Below are 22909 nucleotides of genomic sequence, written 5' to 3' on the forward strand. Positions count from 1 at the left end.
GTGCTCTGAGCACTGAAACTCAGAGGAGAGAATCTGTCTCCCAGGTCTGCTGATAGACGGTAACAGAATCATCAGAAGAACAATCTCTAAACAGAGTCAACTATAACTACTAACTCCAGAGATTACCAGATGGCGAAAGGTAAACGGAGGAATCTTACTAACAGGAACCAAGACCACTCACCATCACCAGAACCCAGCACACCCACTTCGCCCAGTCCAGGGAACCCCAACACACCTGAGAACCTAGACCTAGATTTAAAAGCATATCTCATGATGATGGTAGAGGACATCAAGAAGGACTTTAATAAATCACTTAAAGAAATACAGGAGAACACTGCTAAAGAGTTACAAGTCCTTAAAGAAAAACAGGAAAACACAATCAAACAGGTAGAAGTCCTTACAGAAAAAGAGGAAAAAACATACAAACAGGTGATGGAAATGAACAAAACCATACTAGACCTAAAAAGGGAAGTAGACACAATAAAGAAAACTCAAAGCGAGGCAACACTAGAGATAGAAACCCTAGGAAAGAAATCTGGAACCATAGATTTGAGCATCAGCAACAGAATACAAGAGATGGAAGAGAGAATCTCAGGTGCAGAAGATTCCATAGAGAACATCGGCACAACAATCAAAGAAAATGGAAAATGCAAAAAGATCCTAACTCAAAATATCCAGGAAATCCAGGACATAATAAGAAGACCAAACGTACGGATAATAGGAGTGGATGAGAATGAAGATTTTCAACTCAAAGGTCCAGCAAACATCTTCAACAAAATTATTGAAGAAAACTTCCCAAATCTAAAGAATGAGATGCATATGAACATACAAGAAGCCTACAGAACTCCAAATAGACTGGACCAGAAAAGAAATTCCTCCCGACACATAATAATCAGAACATCAAATGCACTAAATAAAGATAGAATACTAAAAGCAGTAAGGGAAAAAGGTCAAGTAACATATAAAGGCAAGCCTATCAGAATTACACCAGATTTTTCACCAGAGACTATGAAAGCCAGAAGAGCCTGGACAGATGTTATACAGACACTAAGAGAACACAAACTGCAGCCCAGGCTACTATACCCAGCCAAACTCTCAATTATCATAGAGGGAGAAACCAAAGTATTCCACGACAAAACCAAATTCACGCATTATCTCTCCACGAATCCAGCCCTTCAAAGGATAATAACAGAAAAAAACCAATACAAGAACGGGAACAACGCCCTAGAAAAAACAAGAAGGTAATCCCTCAACAAACCTAAAAGAAGACAGCCACAAGAACAGAATGCCACCTTTAACAACTAAAATAACAGGAAGCAACAATTACTTTTCCTTAATATCTCTTAACATCAATGGTCTCAACTCGCCAATAAAAAGACATAGACTAACAAACTGGCTACACAAACAAGACCCAACATTTTGCTGCTTACAGGAAACTCATCTCAGAGAAAAAGATAGACACTACCTCAGAATGAAAGGCTGGAAAACAATTTTCCAAGCAAATGGTATGAAGAAACAAGCAGGAGTAGCCATCCTAATATCTGATAAGATTGACTTCCAACCCAAAGTCATCAAAAAAGACAAGGAGGGACACTTCATTCTCATCAAAGGTAAAATCCTCCAAGAGGAACTCTCAATTCTGAATATCTATGCTCCAAATACAAGAGCAGCCACATTCACTAAAGAAACTTTAGTAAAGCTCAAAGCACACATTGCACCTCACACAATAATAGTGGGAGACTTCAACACACCACTTTCACCAATGGACAGATCATGGAAACAGAAACTAAACAGGGACACACTGAAACTAACAGAAGTGATGAAACAAATGGATCTGACAGATATCTACAGAACATTTTATCCTAAAACAAAAGGATATACCTTCTTCTCAGCACCTCATGGTACCTTCTCCAAAATTGACCACATAATAGGTCACAAATCAGGCCTCAACAGATTCAAAAATATTGAAATTGTCCCATGTATCCTATCAGATCACCATGCACTAAGGCTGATCTTCAATAACAAAATAAATAACAGAAAGCCAACATTCACATGGAAACTGAACAACACTCTTCTCAATGATACCTTGGTCAAGGAAGGAATAAAGAAAGAAATTAAAGACTTTTTAGAGTTTAATGAAAATGAAGCCACAACGTACCCAAACCTTTGGGACACAATGAAAGCATTTCTAAGAGGGAAACTCATAGCTATGAGTGCCTTCAAGAAAAAACGGGAGAGAGCACATACTAGCAGCTTGACAACACATCTAAAAGCTCTAGAAAAAAAGGAAGCAAATTCACCCAAGAGGAGTAGACGGCAGGAAATAATCAAACTCAGGGGTGAAATCAACCAAGTGGAAACAAGAAGAACTATTCAAAGAATTAACCAAACGAGGAGTTGGTTCTTTGAGAAAATCAACAAGATAGATAAACCCTTAGCTAGACTCACTAAAGGGCACAGGGACAAAATCCTAATTAACAAAATCAGAAATGAAAAGGGAGACATAACAACAGATCCTGAAGAAATCCAAAACACTATCAGATCCTTCTACAAAAGGCTATACTCAACAAAACTGGAAAACCTGGACGAAATGGACAAATTTCTGGACAGATACCAGGTACCAAAGTTGAATCAGGATCAAGTTGACCTTCTAAACAGTCCCATATCCCCTAAAGAAATAGAAGCAGTTATTAATAGTCTCCCAGCCAAAAAAAGCCCAGGACCAGACGGGTTTAGTGCAGAGTTCTATCAGACCTTCAAAGAAGATCTAACTCCAGTTCTGCACAAACTTTTTCACAAGATAGAAGTAGAAGGTATTCTACCCAACTCATTTTATGAAGCCACTATTACTCTGATACCTAAACCACAGAAAGATCCAACAAAGATAGAGAACTTCAGACCAATTTCTCTTATGAACATCGATGCAAAAATTCTTAATAAAATTCTCGCTAACCGAATCCAAGAACACATTAAAGCAATCATCCATCCTGACCAAGTAGGTTTTATTCCAGGGATGCAGGGATGGTTTAATATACGAAAATCCATCAATGTAATCCATTATATAAACAAACTCAAAGACAAAAACCACATGATCATCTCGTTAGATGCAGAAAAAGCATTTGACAAGATCCAACACCCATTCATGATAAAAGTTCTGGAAAGATCAGGAATTCAAGGCCAATACCTAAACATGATAAAAGCAATCTACAGCAAACCAGTAGCCAACATCAAAGTAAATGGAGAGAAGCTGGAAGCAATCCCACTAAAATCAGGGACTAGACAAGGCTGCCCACTTTCTCCCTACCTTTTCAACATAGTACTTGAAGTATTAGCCAGAGCAATTCGACAACAAAAGGAGATCAAGGGGATACAAATTGGAAAAGAGGAAGTCAAAATATCACTTTTTGCAGATGATATGATAGTATATATAAGTGACCCTAAAAATTCCAACAGAGAACTCCTAAACCTGATAAACAGCTTCGGTGAAGTAGCTGGATATAAAATTAACTCAAACAAGTCAATGGCCTTTCTCTACACAAAGAATAAACAGGCTGAGAAAGAAATTAGGGAAACAACACCCTTCTCAATAGCCACAAATAATATAAAATATCTCGGCGTGACTCTAACGAAGGAAGTGAAAGATCTGTATGATAAAAACTTCAAGTCCCTGAAGAAAGAAATTAAAGAAGATCTCAGAAGATGGAAAGATCTCCCATGCTCATGGATTGGCAGGACCAACATTGTAAAAATGGCTATCTTGCCAAAAGCAATCTACAGATTCAATGCAATCCCCATTAAAATTCCAACTCAATTCTTCAACGAACTAGAAGGAGCAATTTGCAAATTCATCTGGAATAACAAAAACCCGAGGATAGCAAAAACTCTTCTCAAGGATAAAAGAACCTCTGGTGGAATCACCATGCCTGACCTAAAGCTTTACTACAGAGCAATTGTGATAAAAACTGCATGGTACTGGTATAGAGACAGACAAGTGGACCAATGGAATAGAATTGAAGACCCAGAAATGAACCCACACACCTATGGTCACTTGATCTTCGACAAGGGAGCCAAAACCATCCAGTGGAAGAAAGACAGCATTTTCAACAATTGGTGCTGGCACAACTGGTTGTTATCATGTAGAAGAATGCGAATCGATCCATACTTATCTCCTTGTACTAAGGTCAAATCTAAGTGGATCAAGGAACTTCACATAAAACCAGAGACACTGAAACTTATAGAGGAGAAAGTGGGGAAAAGCCTTGAAGATATGGGCACAGGGGAAAAATTCCTGAACAGAACAGCAATGGCTTGTGCTGTAAGATCGAGAATTGACAAATGGGACCTAATGAAACTCCAAAGTTTCTGCAAGGCAAAAGACACTGTCTATAAGACAAAAAGACCACCAACAGACTGGGAAAGGATCTTTACCTATCCTAAATCAGATAGGGGACTAATATCCAACATATATAAAGAACTCAAGAAGGTGGACCTCAGAAAATCAAATAACCCCCTTAAAAAATGGGGCTCAGAACTGAACAAAGAATTCTCACCTGAGGAATACCGAATGGCAGAGAAGCACCTGAAAAAATGTTCAACATCCTTAATCATCAGGGAAATGCAAATCAAAACAACCCTGAGATTCCACCTCACACCAGTGAGAATGGCTAAGATCAAAAATTCAGGTGACAGCAGATGCTGGCGAGGATGTGGAGAAAGAGGAACACTCCTCCATTGTTGGTGGGATTGCAGGCTTGTACAACCACTCTGGAAATCAGTCTGGCGGTTCCTCAGAAAATTGGACATAGTACTACCGGAGGATCCAGCAATACCTCTCCTGGGCATATATCCAGAAGAAGCCCCAACTGGTAAGAAGGACACATGCTCCACTATGTTCATAGCAGCCTTATTTATAATAGCCAGAAACTGGAAAGAACCCAGATGCCCCTCAACAGAGGAATGGATACAGAAAATGTGGTACATCTACACAATGGAGTACTACTCAGCTATTAAAAAGAATGAATTTATGAAATTCCTAGCCAAATGGATGGACCTGGAGAGCATCATCCTGAGTGAGGTAACACAATCACAAAGGAACTCACACAATATGTACTCAATGATAAGTGGATACTAGCCCAAAACCTAGGATACCCACGATATAAGATACAATTTCCTAAACACATGAAACTCAAGAAAAATGAAGACTGAAGTGTGGACACTATGCCCCTCCTTAGAAGTGGGAACAAAACACCCATGGAAGGAGTTACAGAAACAAAGTATGGAGCTGAGATGAAAGGATGGACCATGTAGAGACTGCCATATCCAGGGATCCACCCCATAATCAGCTTCCAAATGCTGACACCATTGCATACACTAGCAAGATTTTACTGAAAGGACCCAGATGTAGCTGTCTCTTGTGCGACTATGCCGGGGCCTAGCAAACACAGAAGTGGATGCTCACAGTCAGCTAATGGATGGATCACAGGGCTCCCAATGGAGGAGCTAGAGAAAGTACCCAAGGAGCTAAAGGGATCTTCAACCCTATAGGTGGAACAACATTATGAACTAACCAGTACCCCTGAGCTCTTGACTCTAGCTGCATATGTATCAAAAGATGGCCTAGTCGGCCATCACTGGAAAAAGAGGCCCATTGGACACGCAGACTTTGTGTGCCCCGGTACAGGGGAACGCCAGGGCCAAAGGGGGGGAGTGGGTGGGTAGGGGAGTGGGGGTGGGTGGGTAAGGGGGTCTTTTGGTATAGCATTGGAAATGTAAATGAGCTAAATACCTAATAAAAAATGGAAAAAAAAAAAAAAAAGAATTGCTTCTACTTGAATTTCTGGCAGGCCCAAAAGATGCCCTCACAAGTAAAAGAAAATCCACCCATCAAAATTAGCACAAAAACGATTTATAAGATCATGTTAGAACAACAGACTTCAGTTGTACATCTAGTTTGGAATTCCACAGCTCACACAGTTGGTCTAACTACTGCCCCTACTCTACAAATGCTTGCTTGGATCCACAGCCCCAACTGCTACACAGTAAGAGCACCAGGCTCTCATTACCGCAAAGCATGTTGTGGGGCAGAGAGAATAGGCAGTCTGATTCTTCCAAACCTCAAGGAAAGGTGTCTCATTGTTTCTGATTAATGCGATGGATCAAGGGCACATTCCTGAGCCAATTGCTGCCAAGTGAGATTTAATACTTTGATTGGCCACCTGGGTCACATGGTATTTCCTGAAGCCAGATGTGGGTCTCTCTTGGAGCCATATGCATGTGGAAGAGGGATAAATTAAATCCTCAAATGAAAGTGGTTTTGTCCAGAAAGCAATGCATTTGTCCTTTGAAGCCTCCGAAGCTCTGTGCTAGCTTTCGCTTACCTTTGCAGTACTCAACACTCAGAAAAGATCATGCTCTGTGCCTTTCCAGGCATCCTTTGGCATAAGCTTTGTCTTGTCCCCTTCAGCCTCCAAAAGTGCATCTGCTGGCCAGGCCCTCCTTCACTTCACTTGCAAATCTAGTCCTACATCAAAAGGCCCCTGGTCCAGCCTTCCTCACAGCAGAAGTCAGACTGTCTCTCCTTAGAAAACAAGCAAGCAGGCATCCAAGGAATAATAACACAATAAAATACAATGCAATACAAGAAAACAAAACAAAACAAACAGGAATAGGAAAAAAACACACAAACATGAAAACAAGCCAAAGAAAAAGCACAATTATTTATATATATATATATATATATATATATATATATATATATATATATATGCATGTATGTTCACACCCAGAGAAAATCCATAAAAACACAAAATGGGAAGGTATAATATCTAGACAAAGGACATATAGGGGTGTTCCAATTTAACATTATGTGACAAAGAACCAAAGATACATTTTAGGTTGGCTATCTACTGCTAGCCATTGGGCCTACCCCTAAGAGCTGTTTGTTTCTTGATGGCCTTCAAGAAATCTAACTTTTCATTTGCAAGTGGCCATCAGTTGGAGACAACTTGTGGCTTAGGGATGGGGGGAAGGGCATGTGTCTACTTCTTTTTTTCAGTTCTAGGATCCCATCTAGTGCACACCTGTGCAGACCCAGTGCTTGCTGCTGCAGACTATGTGAGGTCATATGTGTGCCAACTTGGTTGTGTCTAGAAGGCCTTGTTTCCTTGGTGTCTTCCATCTTCTCTGGCTCTTATACTCTTTTTGCTTCCTCTTCTGTGAAGTTCACTGCGCCCTGAAAGGAAAGATTAGATGAAGATGTCCTTTTTAGAACTGAGTGTTCTAATATCTCTCACTAACTGTAAAATATCTAGCTATTGGTCCCTGTATTTTTTCCCCATCTGCTGCAGGAGGAAGCTTTCTCTGATGATGGATGAGCAAGGCACTGATCTATGAGTATAGCAGAATGTCATTAGAAGTCATTTTATTACTCGCTTCCTTTAGTAGAACAATAGATTTTGGGTTTCCCCTAGGTCCATATGGATATGGATTCCATCTCATGAAGTATGCCATAACTCAAATCAGATATTGATTGGTTACTGCCACAAGCTTTGTGCCACCACTTCACCAGCACATCTTGCAAGCAGGTCACCATTGTAGATTGAAGGATTTGTAGCAGTGTTGGTGTTTAACTTTCTCATTGGGTAGTGTGCAGAATATATTCCAGTACCATGAACACCAGTCTATAGGATTAAGGGCTCTAGATAGGCACCAGCTCAAGTTCACCAAGTTCAATGAATTGTATAGGTGTTTTCATCAGCAATAGGTCCTTAACCATCACTTTGTGGAGAGCAACCAATAACTTTGGCAATTGCCTGGGTTGTTTGGAATTCTTATAGGATCTATTTGGTCAAGACCTCCATTAGATATAACTTTAATCTAGTATTAGATGTCTCATTTGGTAACAAAATGTCCACTTGGGTCACTTAGATCATATATATATCACTCTACTCTTTTAGGTACAACCCCCTCAAATGGCTCTGAGTTTTAGCTATTCCTCTGTTATCTCCCTCTCTATCTCTCCCCTCTCCCTCCCTATTTGATCCTCCCATTCCAGTCCCCACCACACACATTCATCCATAACTGTATTTCCCCTTCCTTGGAAGATTCTAGTCCCTTACTCTTTACCTAACCTCTGTGGTTATCTGTGTACACACAGCCGGGGCCTTGAGCTTCAGAGCACACTCAATTGGGTCCTTGCTGTACGGTCAGTATTAGCCCAGTTTGCTGTTGTTGCTGTTGTTGTTGTAGTAGTCGTTGTTGTTGTTGTTATTGTTGTTACAAAATAAACTTACCTGGAGGCTTGGGTGGGTCATTATGTGGGAGGAAGGTTGAAAATTCCTCAAAAGCACCCAGTTTATCTGAAGGTCTACACCCTAGGAGTTGGTCTAGTTGGGCAGGACAGCCTGCCTTTAGCCTTTCTTTCCATTTTTCTATGTGGATATCCTTGCCTTTAAGAATTGGTCCAATTTTCATTTCACATTTAAAATCTCAACTAACTCAGCATCAGCTAATGAGAAACTCCACATCGTGCCACCTTTTAGAGCTCAATTACACAAAAATCAGAGTGGTATTGGGTGTACGTCTGGGAAAAATAGATTTTCAAATTGGTGTAAAGTGTACTTAATATGGATAGCTCTGTAATTTCCAGAAGAGTTCAGAAAGAGAGTGATGTAATTAGATTTTATTTGAAGTTTTTCTTTAAATTTTAGAGTGAAGAAAGAGAAGAAAATCAATATATTATCTTCCTATGAAGTAAAAGTAAGTGAATGACCCATCTGTCTTAATTTATTGTGTGAACTAAAGAGAATAATATTCACCTCTCCTAGTGATATTTTACATCATAAATAGGTACTGCACTAATTTTTACAGGCAAAATTCAATATTTCCACAAAACAGAAAGATTGTCTTCCATTCCTGGCCCCCCAGCATAATTGAGTGCAGAGATGGTGCATAAAATATGTAGGTAACCTTTTGCCTCGGCCTGTAATTTAACATTCCCTTCACTCTGTGCCAGTCTCCACGTCCTGTGAGAAAGAATAGTGTTTTGTTGGCTTTATGTGTGTGTGTGTGTGTGTGTGTGTGTGTGTGTGTGTATGTGTGTGTGTGTGTGAAATGTGTGTATGGTATATGTAATGTGTGCATGGATGTGGTGAGGAGGCTATAGAAAAATGACAACTGTCCTCCTTTGTCACCTGAGACCATACATATTCCTTTGAGCACTGTTTTCCAATGAACCTAGGGGTGGGGGGTGGAGTCCTGTTTTCAGGTAGGATAGTAGACAACCTACTCTAGATTGATCATCCTGCCCCTGTCAAATCACTGGGATTACAGAGACCAGTGGGACCATGCCCACTTATCACATAGGTACTGGGAACTGAACTCAGGTCTCCATGCTTTTTCAGCAAACACCCTTAGCCAGTGCCTTAGTCAGGGTTTCTATTCCTGCACAAACATCATGACCAAGAAGCAAGTTGGGGAGGAAAAGGTTTATTCAGCTTACACTTCCTCATTGCTGTTAATCACCAAGGAAGTCAGGACTAGAACTCAAGCAGGTCAGGAAGCAGGAGCTGATGCAGAGGCCATGGAGGGATGTCTCTTACTGGCTTGCTTCCCTTGGTTGCTTAGCTTGCTTTCTTGTAGAACCCGACTACCAGCCCAGAGATGGTACCACCCACAAGGGGCCCTCCCTGCTTGATCACTAATTGAGAAAATGCCTTACAACTGGATCTCATGGAGGCATTTCCTCACCTGAAGCTCCTTTCTCTGTGATAACTCCAGCCTGTGTCAAGTTGACACAAAACTAGCTGGTACACCCAGGGAGCTGTCTTTCCAGCTCCAAAACAAAGTATTGTTCAAGCAACAATTAGAAATTTCATTATTTCATGTATTGATCAGTGGTTGTTTTAATGGTACCCAATAACAGTTTCTTTAAATTTCTGTGGCCACAACATTGTGTGTGTGTTTTGTGTTTATGTGTTCATGTAATTATGTGTGTGTAGATGCATATGTGTGCTTGTGCATATGATGGCCAGACATTAACATCAAATATCTTCTCAATGACACATTTCTTTCTGTTCGGAGACAGAGTGCCCCCCTGAAGTCAACGTTTATATTTTCAGTTAGATTCACTGGCCAAGGAAGAACAGGCCATGTCACTATCACCACCACCTTGCCAGCACTGGGTTTATAGACACACACCATTTCAGCAGGCTTTTGCATGGGTACTGAAGAGCTGAACTCAAGTCTCCATGATTGCTCTAGAGACATTTCTGGAACTGGGCCACATCCCCTGCTCCCTCACAAGAGAGGAATTGATTTCACTCTATGGTGTCGATTAAGGCACTCTCAGACTCAGGGCCACTGTTGCTCTTCGATCCATGAAGACATCTGCTCTCATTTTTTCCTTTGGGGAGCAATGCTTCAGAACACAACCTTCTCGTGGAAGAAGTCAAACTCAGGGGCAATGAAGACAAGGAACACCCAGATCCCACTGCAGCCCTGGTTCCTGAGGAAAATCATGGCATGCTCTCCACATCTCAGGAGAAAACAGCAAGAGACACTTAGCCAAGGCCAACAAGAGAAAAGAAAATATGTTTTGACCTCAACAAAAAGAACACGGTAGAAGGCAGATGTGAGCAAGAGGTCAATTCTAACATTTTCCATGTGGTTGCCAGAGAAGGTTCCCATAAATTAAGGTAAGATTAAGTAGCAAACAGAGTCTGTGATATGGTTCAGCAGTAGAGCACTGGCCTATTATGGATATGGACTTGGTCTGATCCCTAGCATTGAATGAAAGAGTTGTTTTCAAAGGGACATGTTAAACACTCAAAAATTTCAATTATTACTAACTTTCTAATTATGTGATTAAGTGACCTTAAAATTACCAATACATTTCTCAACCCTAATGCTCTCTGTCCCTTAGAGAGTGGTGTCATAATTGCTTGGAGGCTAGGAAGGAAGTGAAGCCCTGCCCATAAATATTCTGGGTGGGGTCAAGACACAGTGAGAAGAATGTGTAGAATTGCTGTACTTTATACACAAGTGAAATCAGTGCTTTCTCACCTATTCTAGAACATGGTGGGCTACTTGACTTCACTTGGTCAGTTAGTGAAATAAGGCATTGGGTGAGATCTCCTAAGTCTCTGACCCTGCTGCTCTGTGAGTCAAAATGTTTCTACTTGTACTTAAAACCCTTTCTGATGTTATTTGTTTAGGAAAAGTGTTAACTTTGGAAACTTAAGTTTGAGAAAAGAAGAAGAGGAGGAGGAGGAGGAACCCCACATAGAACACTCAGAGGGCAAAGGCATCTCTGGTACTCTGCACTGGTTTGTTTCACTTCTCCAATGTGTGCCTTCAAAAGTCCCTGTGTGTCTCAGCTGTGAAGAGTGTTGTCCTAGAAAATGTTCACAATCTCAACATAGTAAAAAATTATATCTGAGCATGACACTGGGAGGAAGGAAACCCAGCAGGCTGGTACAGGAGGACAACAAGTTGAGGCCTTCCTTAGACTATACTATCAAGACCTTGTCTAGACAACAAAATGCAAAAAGGAAAGGAAAGACAGAAAGAGGGAAGGGAGGGGAAGGGAAGGGAAGGGAGGAGAGGTGAGGAGGGGAGGGTGGTAGGGGAGGGGAAGGAAGGAGATGGGAGGAAAGGGGAGGGGACGGGAGGGGAGAGGAGGGGATCGGATGGGAGGGGAGAAGAGGAGAGGAGAAGGAGAGGAGGGGAGGGACAGAGAGGAGAGGAGAAGGAGAGGAGGGGAGGGACAGAGAGGAGAGGAGAAAAAAATGAGAGGGAAAAGAAAAGTTTTCACACTCCTGCTCGCATGAGGAAGACACATAGCAGAGATCTAGCCCAGGCATCTGAGTCATACCCCTTGTCAAGGAACACTGTGGTTAAGGGAGACTCATAGTCACAGTGGTAGTCAGGCATTCAACCTAGAATCTTACTGAGCCAGCCATGATTTTGCTTTCCTCTTTTTACTCCCCATAATTAACTGCTAGAACATACCCCAAAGCTGCCTACTACTGTCCATCCCCCTGGCAAACACCCTGGCTCATGATCACCACCTGGTCACAGCACAGACTTCAAGTGACTTCCTGAATTCCACTCTATTGATGGCCCAGTCTGTTCCTCACCCAGCGGCAAGAATGGCATTATAAAATAAGAATCCTATCACTGCTGCTTTGTAGCCCAGTGCCTTCTTCCACTTATTCCTATATTCTAACCCCTTTTGTGATCTTCATGACCCTAGAGTACTTGGTCCCTGACTTCTCAGTCCTCTGCTCCCCAATTCCCAACACACTGTGCCCCAGCCTCAGAGGGCTGTTCTGGCCCTTGGTTATGCTGGGCTTATTTTTGGAACCTTCTTCAGCCTTTTTTTACCCCAGGCCTTCTCCTATGTGTTCAGGCTTTGCATCCAATGGCAGCTCCTCAGAGAACTTTCCTGAATATCTGAGGTGGTCCACATCCCACCAAGAGCCATCACTGTGTCACAGGGTTTTAGACTTCTTGCCACTGAGAAGTGTCCTTACTGATGCTGGGGAGATAGCTTTGTCAGCCAAGGAATTGTCAAACACACAAAGAACCTGGGGAGAATCGCCAAACCTCACATAAACAAAATATGAGGGTAGTCTCAGAAACCTGTAATCCAAGTACTGAGAAGACAGAGGCAGCAAGATCCCTCTGGCTAGCAGCCCAGCCAATCTAACCTACTTAGAGAGGTCCAAGCCAATGAGAAGCTTCAAGTTGAAACTAAGGTGGATGACCAAACTACATATTTGCTACATATGTTGGAGGGGAGTCCTAGTTCATGTATGCTCTGTGGTTGGTGGTTCCATCTCTAGGAGACCACAAGAGTACAGGTTAGTTGACAATGTTAATCTTCTTGTGGAGCCCCTATGCCTTCTTGGTCCCTTAATCCTTCCCCCAACTCTTCCACAAAACTCCCCAAGTTCTATCTAACATTTGGATGTGAATCTCTGCATCTGTTTCAGATGTCATGTGTGTCCCCCAACAACTGGAGCAAGGGCTATCCCTGATTCTGTTGCCTGCTTGTGGATCCTGTTCCCCTAACTTGGCTGCTTCTTCTGGCCTCAGTGGAAGAGGTCGTGCCTAGTCCTTCAGTGACTTGATGTGCCAGGGTGGGTTGTTACGGGGGTGACAAGGAGGGCTCCCCCTTCTCACAGGAGAAGGAGAGGTGGCTGAGGGAGAGGCTTGGGAAGGGGGGACTGGGAGAAGGCTGTGATTGGGATGTAAAGTGAGTTAATTAATTAATTAATTAATTAATGGGTAAAAAGGAAAGAAGGTGAATGATTTCTGGGGAATAACATGGCAAGTTGTTTCATGATATGCACTTCTGTACACGTGTGTACTCACACACATGAACATGTACATACACAAATAGAATAAATTGTCTTACGTTGTGTTTGCCTTTAACCTTCCAGCAGTATGCAAGCTGCCTCTCATCTCTGGCTGCTCAGAACACTGCCAGGGCATCCTCACTGTTCAACAAATAACTGTCAAAGGCACAATGGGCTCGTTGAGGTGAGTTGGAACCTGATGGACATGAGGAGTTTAAATGATAGCCTTACTCAAGATCACCTTGAAATAACATGAATACTCAAGGACCATTAAGACTCCTCAGTGGGTAATGGCACCTGATGCCAGAACTAAGGTCCTGAGTTTGATCCCTGGAACCTATGTTTTGAGAGAAGAGAACCAATTCTTGCAAGTTGTTCTCTGACACAACCTTATTCTCACACATATACAACACACATACACATATACAGTCATACACACACACACTCATACACATGGACTCATACACACACATATAAACCTACACATACCCAGACCCAAACACACACACACACACACGCAAACATGCACACACTCATACACATATACAACACATACACACAAGCAGCTCTATGTTATGAAAAATTAAGTAAGCAAATAGTGTAACATCTGGTATCTATACCTCATGAGGATAGTGAAGATTCCAGAACGTTCTGAGAGGGAGTGGTGGGGATCCAAATAGACTCCTCTAAGATCAAAACTTAAACCTGTCCGTGTTCATGTTCGAGTGACTTCCTCTGCGAAAGAAAGGAAGACACCCCGGGGTGTGAGCGCTGAGAAAGCTGTGGTGGACTAGCTGACATAGCAGGCACCATGCTGTCCCACGGCACTCTCAAGCTCGGCTTCCTGGTGTGGGAAATGGAACTGGCAACGCCGATTGTCACCAGAGAAGAACTAAATAGAGCCTGTGTGAAGAGGCTCTAGCATGCAATATGCACTCAGGAAACTTGAAACTCTTCATTTCCTTTCAGTAAGCTGCACCCATTAAGATGTTTTGGGCCACAAGCGGACTCCTGACTGGAAGAGTTTAAGTAATGGGAGTTCTGGCTTCTGTGAATAGCGGCAGGTCACAGGAAATGGAAGCAAGGCCCATCAGACCCAAGTGGACCAGAAAGACACTCTCTTCACCCGAGGAGCCCGAGAAAGTCACCTCAGCTCCACTCAGCTCTAAATGTGAATGGGTAAAGAAACAGAGAGCAAATTCTCCCCCTCCCTCCCTCCCTCCCCCCCCCTTTCTGCTGTACCTCTTCTGCCTCTCTCCGGATTCTTCCTCTCTCTTTCTCACTCGCTTCCTCTTCCCTCTCCCCGTCTGACCTCTTCCCTCCTTTTTCCTCCTTTCTCTAACTCTCCTTCCCTTCCTCCATTAATTTCAGAAAATTTCCTTCAGCTTCTTCAAAGTCTGCCTCCTCCCCTCCTTCTCCGTGCTCTGAGGATTCATCTTCCTGAATCAAGGCCGATTCCCTTGGCCCTCTGCTTTCCCATGGCTACCTCCATGCTAAGTAGCATCCATCAGTCTTGCTACTGGAGTGTCTCCAACAGCTCTGCCTGGTTTCTCCTGGCTCTGGACCCTAATCCTGCTCACCCTCTCAGTCCCAGCGTGATAAAGACTCCCCACCAGTTGTAGCCCCACAGTGAGTCTTCAGCCTTTGTAGGCCTCCCATAACCCCACTCAGACCTTTGTAAATAGTCGCTTTATTAAATTCTCCCTTAATTACCGTGTTAGAGGGGGCCATCTGTTTCCTGCTGGGACACTGACTGATACAAGAAAATTCTTCCCCAAGAGTTATCCAACACACCATCTCTCCTGCTGCCATCTCCTACTCTCTGCCTCTGTCAAAGAAGAAAAGACAGAAAATCTTTTTTATCAGTACTTGGAATTGAACTTAGGGCCCCAAGCATCGTGGGCAATTGCTCTATCTCTGAGCTATATTCCTCCCCCCACAACCCCCCCTTGCCATTTTTTCATTGTGTTTTTTGCTTTGTTTGAGACAAGGATTTCATTAACTTGCTCAGACTGCCCTTAAAAGTGTGGTCATCCTGGCTCATGACCTAAAGCATCTAGAATTACATGCCTGAACCACCAGGCCCAACAAAATCGCAAACCTTTCCGTTCGGTCTCCAGAAGCAGCCTGGGGAGCAGGGGGCAAGTAGGGATAGGGGGGGAAATCCTAGGAAAGTAAGGATCTGATATTTCAGAGGCTGACACGGTGACTGCTTGCCAACCAACAATATCTCCCACGGGGGTACTACAAAGAGAAAACTGCCTACTGTAGTGTCATCTAGACCTGCAGTTCCAGCTGCTCAAAAGGCTGAGGCAAGAGCATTTCTTGATCCTAGGAGTTCAAGGCCACCCTGGGCAATGATACAAAAACTGACTCATGATACCAACAACATAATAATAACTTTAATATAATGTGAATGCATATATATATATATGTTATATATTATAATAAATAATGCCTGTAAGTATTATTCTAGAGAAAAATCAGACAGATGCATATCCCTCCTATATTATGGAAGCAAGCTTATGAATGAGTTACCTACAATTCTCATAGTCGCTGTGGCTCCTCAGGAAAGATGGACTGGGACTGGAAAGATGGATTAGGGACAATTGTCTGCAGAGGCCAGGGCATTCTATCGCCTGCATCTGGAGTTACAGGTGGTTGGGAGACTCCCAACACGTGTGTGAAAATTGAACTTCAGTCCTCCGAAAGATCAGCAAGAGCTCTCAACCTCTGAGCCATCTCTCTAGCCCCGATTTCAGTTTCTAACACTATTAACACTAGCAGACAGAACCACATAAACAGAGGCTAAGAGTGTTGAATTTTTTTTTTACTGTAAAACTTGAACATTTCTGATCTACTAACAAGAGATTTGTTAAAAAGATGGACTAGCTGGAAAAGGATACCAGCTGCCTGTTGCAGACTCATGGGCATGTCGTCAGAGGACCGGACACTATAAGAAAACCCTTAGCTGGAAAATGGCCAAGCTTTTCCTTCAAACTGAAACTATAATGGGACAACACATGTACAGTTGAATACCAGCCCTGGAAAGGTAAATTTCACACCTAGGTCTTCGCACTCAATTAACCTAATCTAGAAGTCTCTAGGAGACATGGCTGGGGGATTAACTAGGTGATTCTAGTTACTTTTGGTTGGCTATCAATATTAGTCTTCCTTCTCAGCAGGTGCATAGGAAGCTAGAGCTTTTGACCAGCTCAGGAAAGCATCGGCACTATGTCGAACAAAGCCTTAGGAAAGAAACTCGCCCCGCTTTTGTTAGTATTTTGGAAATACGAGTCCAGAGATTTTGATACAGTGATAAGTACCCAGTAAGGAGACGGGATGAGTCTATATTCCTTCTTTACCACCAACCACCACAGTACAGGAGCAGAAAAACAGGTCACCCACACTCTCATGGACCTCACTGACACCCACCACGGCAGACGACAGGATCTGCTGTCTTGTTCACAGTTGAGAATTACTGGTCAGTGCTCTCCTTCTCATATGCAATCTTTATGTCTAGTATCCCAAGCTGTCCTTAAGGCCAGTCCCACAGTCTATATCTGCATAACAGCTAACACACAAAAGTGGGCTTGTTGACCAAAGGATTCCAGTCTCCCATCACTGAGACCTACTGATAAATAACAAATATCCCGTTAGTAGATGAGAAATGTTCAAGTTCTCTAGGGTCATGATTCTTTTACAGTCCAAAAAGAAAAAAAAAATCAACACTCTGAGCCTCTCTTTATGTGGTTCTGTCTGCTAGTGTTAATAGTGTTAGAAACTCTGAGATGGCTCAGAGGTTGAGAGCTCTTGCTGATCTTTCAGAGGACTGAAGTTCAATTTTCACACCAGTGTTGGGAGTCTCCCAACCACCTGTAACTCCAGATGCAGGCAACAGAATGCCCTGGCCTCTGCAGACAATTGTATCCATGTACTCATGTGTGCATACACATACACACACATACACACACACACACACACACACACACACACACACACACAAACACACACACATACACATACAATTAGAAATAAAAGTAACAAATTGAAAAGTGTTTAAAGTATGTTTATTCATTTATGTTTAGATAACAAAATATAAGCAATTATATGTTAACATAAATGACACATGCTTATAAAAAATAATCTTTTCCAAAGGAAGAAATATGAGAGGAGAACTGTGTTAGATTTTTGCAAATCTATTTAAAGTTTGGCTTAATAAAATCCAGCAGGATTCTCATATCTGAATTTATGCTTTATCTGATGTGTTGTCCCCATGTATTATGATTCTTCTTGACCATTTCCATCCTTCTTTTCTTGAAGCATATTACCTAGCCACTCCAAGTGTCATTAACGGAATTCAGGAGCCTATGAAATGACGTGGTCTTGATGAAACTCTGTCAGAGCTTGGCATACCCTGCCCTTTGTTTCTCTACTCCTCTACCTGCAGCAGACCTTCAGGGAGCAAGCTGAGATGGTCTAGGACTGAAACAGCACAGTGGGAAAGCTGAGGGGTCATGCCAAAGGACTTTCACCCTGATGCTCCTGACTTACGTGCATTTCCAACGGGCTTCATTCTAAATGTTTGCTACACTTTATTATTAATTTATTGTATTGCATGTATGTGCATTCAGACCTTCCCCAGGCATATGGAGATGCCTTGTTGGTGTAGGATGCACACTGCAGCCTCTTATGTGGTAGGCTCATACATGTTCTATATTGCTAGCTACCATCTCTTTATGCTACTGAGATTATTTTAAGTTTAAAATGAGTAACAACCATTTAGCCAGGCATAAATGGTACAGACCTGTAGTCCTTAATACTGAGGAAGATCAGACAAAAGGGTCAGAAGTTCAGTGTTGGCCATAGCTAGGGAATGAGTTCCACGCCAATCTGGCAACTAAGTAAGAAACTATGTTGAGATAAATATGAAGAGGGGGTTAGGAAGAAAGTCACCAACAACCTTATCTAGCACCAACTCTGTGAATTATAAGAGTGACTGCCTGGCAAAGTGTACCCATGGTTCCATAATAACACACACACAAAAAATGTGATAGGGATAACCATAGCTGACGGTGTTCTGATTGGATCAAGGCCTGCTCCAAACAAGGGAAGCGGGCAAGGTAGTGTCAATCTTGCAAGGACCTTGAGTGTGGCACTCATGGGTCAAGGCTGAACCTACTGCTTCTATTTTGTTAAGCTGGCATCACAGCATCACACAGCTCTCTGAATCTACATCTCTATGCCCAGGGACTGCTGCTTATATTCATTCTCATCAAAAAAGGTTTTCAGTTTGGTTTGGTTTAGTTTTTTTCAGTGAACAGTGGTTACACAAAGACTCATAGTAAGCCAAAGAGCCAGACATAAGTATGAGCAGCAGACTAGGGAAGGGAAGCAGGAGGAGAGCACTGACTAATCCTGCAGAGGACTCAGGTTCAATTCACAACACCGATCTGGAAGCTCACAACTACCTGAAACTTCAATTCTAGAGGGACATGATACCTTCTTCTGGCCTCCACTGGCTCCCGCATGCATGTGCTGAATATAAAATCATACTTGCAAACACACATACACATAAATAAAATAATTTTTTGCTTTAAAAAAAAACCGTGTCAATGGAGTGTTCAGCTGTGGAGAACCGTGCCGTGAGCAATCACCATTATAAGATGGCGCTGGCTTCCGCTGTGCCTAACTAGTAAACAAGCCTTGTGCGCAAGTGCGAGAGTGAACTCACGCCTAGTCACTGCCCATCTCGGGGTGTAGTAATGAGGTGATGGGTGAGCAACAAATCAGGAGCTGACATGCCACATCAGGTGCTGAAAGGCCACGCTGAGGGCTATATAAGCAGCACCATTTTCCGGGGTCTGGGTCTTCCCTCCTTAAGAAGCAATAAAGCTTGCCGCAGAAGAATCCGGTTGTCCAAGTGTGTTCTTGCTGGCCAGAACGATAGCTCGGGACATTCAGCCACAAATGGGACATCTATATCACACACGCACACATGCATACACACACATACACACATATACACACACATGCATACACACACACATGCACACACACACACACACACACAAACACTCACACTCCTAAAATTTAGAGATTATTGTGAATGACAGAGAAGAAAGACTGTAAAAGTCAGGGGTCAGAGAAGACCAGAAGGAAACAGTATCTTCTCGGCATGACTAGACCACTGCACTCATGAACTCCAGCAGCTATGGTGTCCCACACAAGATCAAACCAGTCAACAGTCTAGCATGAGTCCCCACTGCTAGCTGAGAAGTTATTGACAGTTGATAGGTAGAGCCAGTCAGGGTTCTTGAAGGTTGTGGCCTCTGGTAGATCAACCAGGTCCCAATGCAGAGCCTCACACCCAGGACTACACGGGCAGCACAATTTGAATGTGGTGAGCTATTTGTCAAAAAGTGAGGAAACGAAGATGAGAGTGGCTAGGGAGGTGGGGGTGGATCTGGGAGGAGTGGACTGTGAATATGATCAAAGCAAAGTGCAAAATTCCGAGAGAATCAATAAAATATACTTTGTAAAACAGAACTGGGAACATAGCTCAGTGACTCAGTACTAGAGTGCTTGCCTAGCGTGTGTAAGGGTCTGGGTTTAATCTCTAGTACAGAATGAAGAATTATGAAATGCTAATCCCATGGCAGTTGCCAGCTTAAGTGTTCTCTATTTATCATTTCAATCAATCCTTGCAACAACCCTGTGAGGCTGGTAACATCTCCATTTTTAGATGAAGAATCTGAGGCTCAGACAGCATGAGGAATTCCACTAAGAGATGCAGCTGTTGAGAGCAGAACAGGAATGTGAACCTAGATCTTATCTGCTCTGACGCCTGCTTGCTGAGCAGTCACATTAAAGACTTCTTCCTGCTCCATTGAAAAGACTGCCTAGGAAATAAAGGTGGGGGCTGAGAAGAGGTCCATGGAGGTTGTGGAGGAAGTCAGTAACTCTCATGGTAGGCAGGCAAAGAAGACAGCAGTCAGCTGAACATGAAGTGCTCTGATAACGAAGGGACTGTGAGTTGGTAGGCTCATGAGGGAAGTCACATGATCCAAACCAGATGCCACACTGTGAGCATACACTTAGGACCTGAGCATTGGGGACTAAGGACCATCCCCTAGTCTTTTGTTACATCTAACTAATCCACATCTCAACGCTGCCAACACCATGATAGAAGAATTGACATTCCAGGGAACTGACAGCACATCAAAGGAGGTGATCTGTCTCACTTTGCTTTGAATCCAGGACAAGCCCTTGTAGTCAGAAGGAAATCCAAATATGATGAATAAGTTAATAGCTGTATCATAAGACTAGCATGGCAGAAACATACATATCCTGAACTACACATATAGCCACATATTACAAAACCACACAGATACTACACACATGTACTTAACTACAGGTATGCTGAACTATACATGTGCTGAACCACACATATACTGAAAAATATACTACTGAGCCACACATATCCTAATTTAATATGTACTGGATCACACATTACTTAAACATATATATGTATATGTATACGGATACATATATATACATATATATATATATATATATATATATATATACACACATATGTGTATTGGATCACATGCACACTGACATGCTCATATTCTGAACTCCACATATACTAAACTACACATTACTGAACCACACATATACTGACACACACATGTATAGAACTGCATGTGTACTGAACCACACATATACTGACACACACATGTATAGAACTGCATGTGTACTGAACCACACATATACTGACACACACATGTATAGAACTGCATGTGTACTGAACCACACATATCTGAGCAACATGAACAGACATACATGTGATGATGATGATGATGAAAGGATTTAAAAATATAATCTCAACAAATGCTACAGTAAGAACTAGACAGCCAGTGAAAAATAAATCCTTGACAATGTTGATAAAAATAATTAAAATAAATCCAGTTAGAACTAAATAAAAAATAGGATAGAGGCAGAAACTATTTTTTTAAATAGCAAATTAGACATCAAGGAAAATGTTTAAATGTTCTTCAAAAGGATAAATAAATAAATAAATAATCAAATATTAAAAATAGTTGGGCTAATATTTTATTAGGGTAAAGCATTCACAAACTATATTTGAACATAGAACTTTTACCAAATAGACATAGGAACTTTACAATACAATTTAAACTACATTCAAAATGCAACTAAAGACCTGTGTATAACAAACACAAAAACAGATGTCAAACATCACACATCATAGGGATATGTATGTCAAAATCATAATACTGTGCAATTAGATGGGAATAATTTAAAATCCTGACAATACCACATGTTAACAAGAAGGAGAAAGGCTTGGAAATACTGGGTGCTGCTGGTATAACATGAAACAGTATAGTTAATGAAGAGTGGGGTGGCATTTCCTTGTAACTTGTGTGCACACTAATTCTGTGAGCCAGCAATAACTCTCTCTCTCATTCCATCTGTAGGAAATTATAAAAAGGACAACATTCTAGTGAGCAAAACTATTCTATCCAGCAGAGGAAATGCAAAGAGAACCCACAATGAGCTGAGAGCTGTGCCTGTAGGATAGTGACTATCAAAAGGACGAGAGCTCACAGGAGCTGGGGAAGGCATGAGAAAGAGTATGGCTAGAAACATATAGTAGTGCAGCCATTGAGGAAAACAGTATGGAGAGACCTCAGACATATGTAAGGGTTAAACTACCTTCTGTATGACCAGGCAGACGATTGTGCATGTGTATGCCAAGGAAAAGGACTGTACTACAGAATGTTCCTCGTGCACTGAAGCGCTAGTCCCAAGGCAAAGGCATGGAAACGACTGTATCTCTTTCCAGGTGACTATATAAGAATCTGACATAGACATGGAACAGATGCTATCTTGTCTTTATAGAGGAAATTCTGCCTCAGTGAGAGAAGATGACCCCAACCCTCAAGAGACTCAAGGTCCCAGGGAGTGGGGAGGTCTGGTGGGCTTGTGGGGTGGTGGTGGGGAACATCCTCTTGGAGAAAGGGAAGGAGAAATGGGATGAGGAACAGTTGGAGGAAGGACTGGGGAGGGGATAACGACTGGACTGTAAAACAAGATTAAAGAATAATAATTTTTAAAAAGAGGAAAAAGAAGCCACAGAGATAAAACTGAGAAAGTTCATGCTGTGAATTAACTAGGATTCAGAAATAAAAGCATTTCATGACGCCTCTTAGATATGATGTTGGGTTTTTTTTCTATGTCAAATACATATGAATAATGAATAGAATAAGAAGAGAAGCCCGGTGGTGCACACCTTTCATCAGAGCACTAAGAAGGCAGAGGCAGGTGGATCTCTGAATTTGAAGCCAGGCTGCTCTACAGAGTGAGTTCCAGGACTGCCAGAGCTCCATAGTGAGACTATCTCAAAAAAATTAAAATTAAAAAGAGTAGACTAAGAGCTGAATGGGAGAATTGCTCTGCAAGCATGAGGATCCAAATTGAAGTCCCCATCACACAGGTAAAAAGCCAGGCATGGCTGCCTCTGC

At 42.2% G+C, this 22909-nt stretch overlaps 3 long non-coding RNA genes across 5 annotated transcripts in view; 2 read left to right on the plus strand and 1 right to left on the minus strand.

The window, feature by feature from the left end:
• Gm29683 (predicted gene, 29683) overlaps positions 1–22909 on the minus strand; it is a 158985-nt gene that overhangs the window by 15332 nt on the left and 120744 nt on the right. The window contains exons 2-3 of the long non-coding RNA NR_131145.1: positions 15075–15189; positions 7080–7231 (exon numbers count right to left, since the gene is read on the minus strand). This is a non-coding gene — a long non-coding RNA (predicted gene, 29683). The remainder of the gene's footprint in view (positions 1–7079; positions 7232–15074; positions 15190–22909) is intronic.
• On the plus strand, positions 8645–13035 carry Gm35271. 2 transcript variants are annotated; one of them, XR_882203.1, is made up of 4 exons: positions 8645–8757; positions 10119–10694; positions 11214–11311; positions 12996–13035. It is a non-coding gene; the product is annotated as a predicted gene, 35271 (long non-coding RNA). The 2 variants fall into 2 exon arrangements; XR_391578.2 differs by lacking the exon at positions 8645–8757 and having other exon boundaries at positions 9769–10694.
• Positions 13099–18989, plus strand: Gm35325. 2 transcript variants are annotated; one of them, XR_391580.3, is made up of 4 exons: positions 13099–13142; positions 13446–13545; positions 14331–14540; positions 17685–18989. It is a non-coding gene; the product is annotated as a predicted gene, 35325 (long non-coding RNA). The 2 variants fall into 2 exon arrangements; XR_391579.4 differs by lacking the exon at positions 17685–18989 and adding an exon at positions 14733–15101.

The sequence above is a fragment of the Mus musculus genome, chromosome 7 (assembly GCF_000001635.26).
Source record: "Mus musculus strain C57BL/6J chromosome 7, GRCm38.p6 C57BL/6J".
In the NCBI taxonomy this organism is placed as follows: Eukaryota; Metazoa; Chordata; class Mammalia; order Rodentia; family Muridae; genus Mus; species Mus musculus.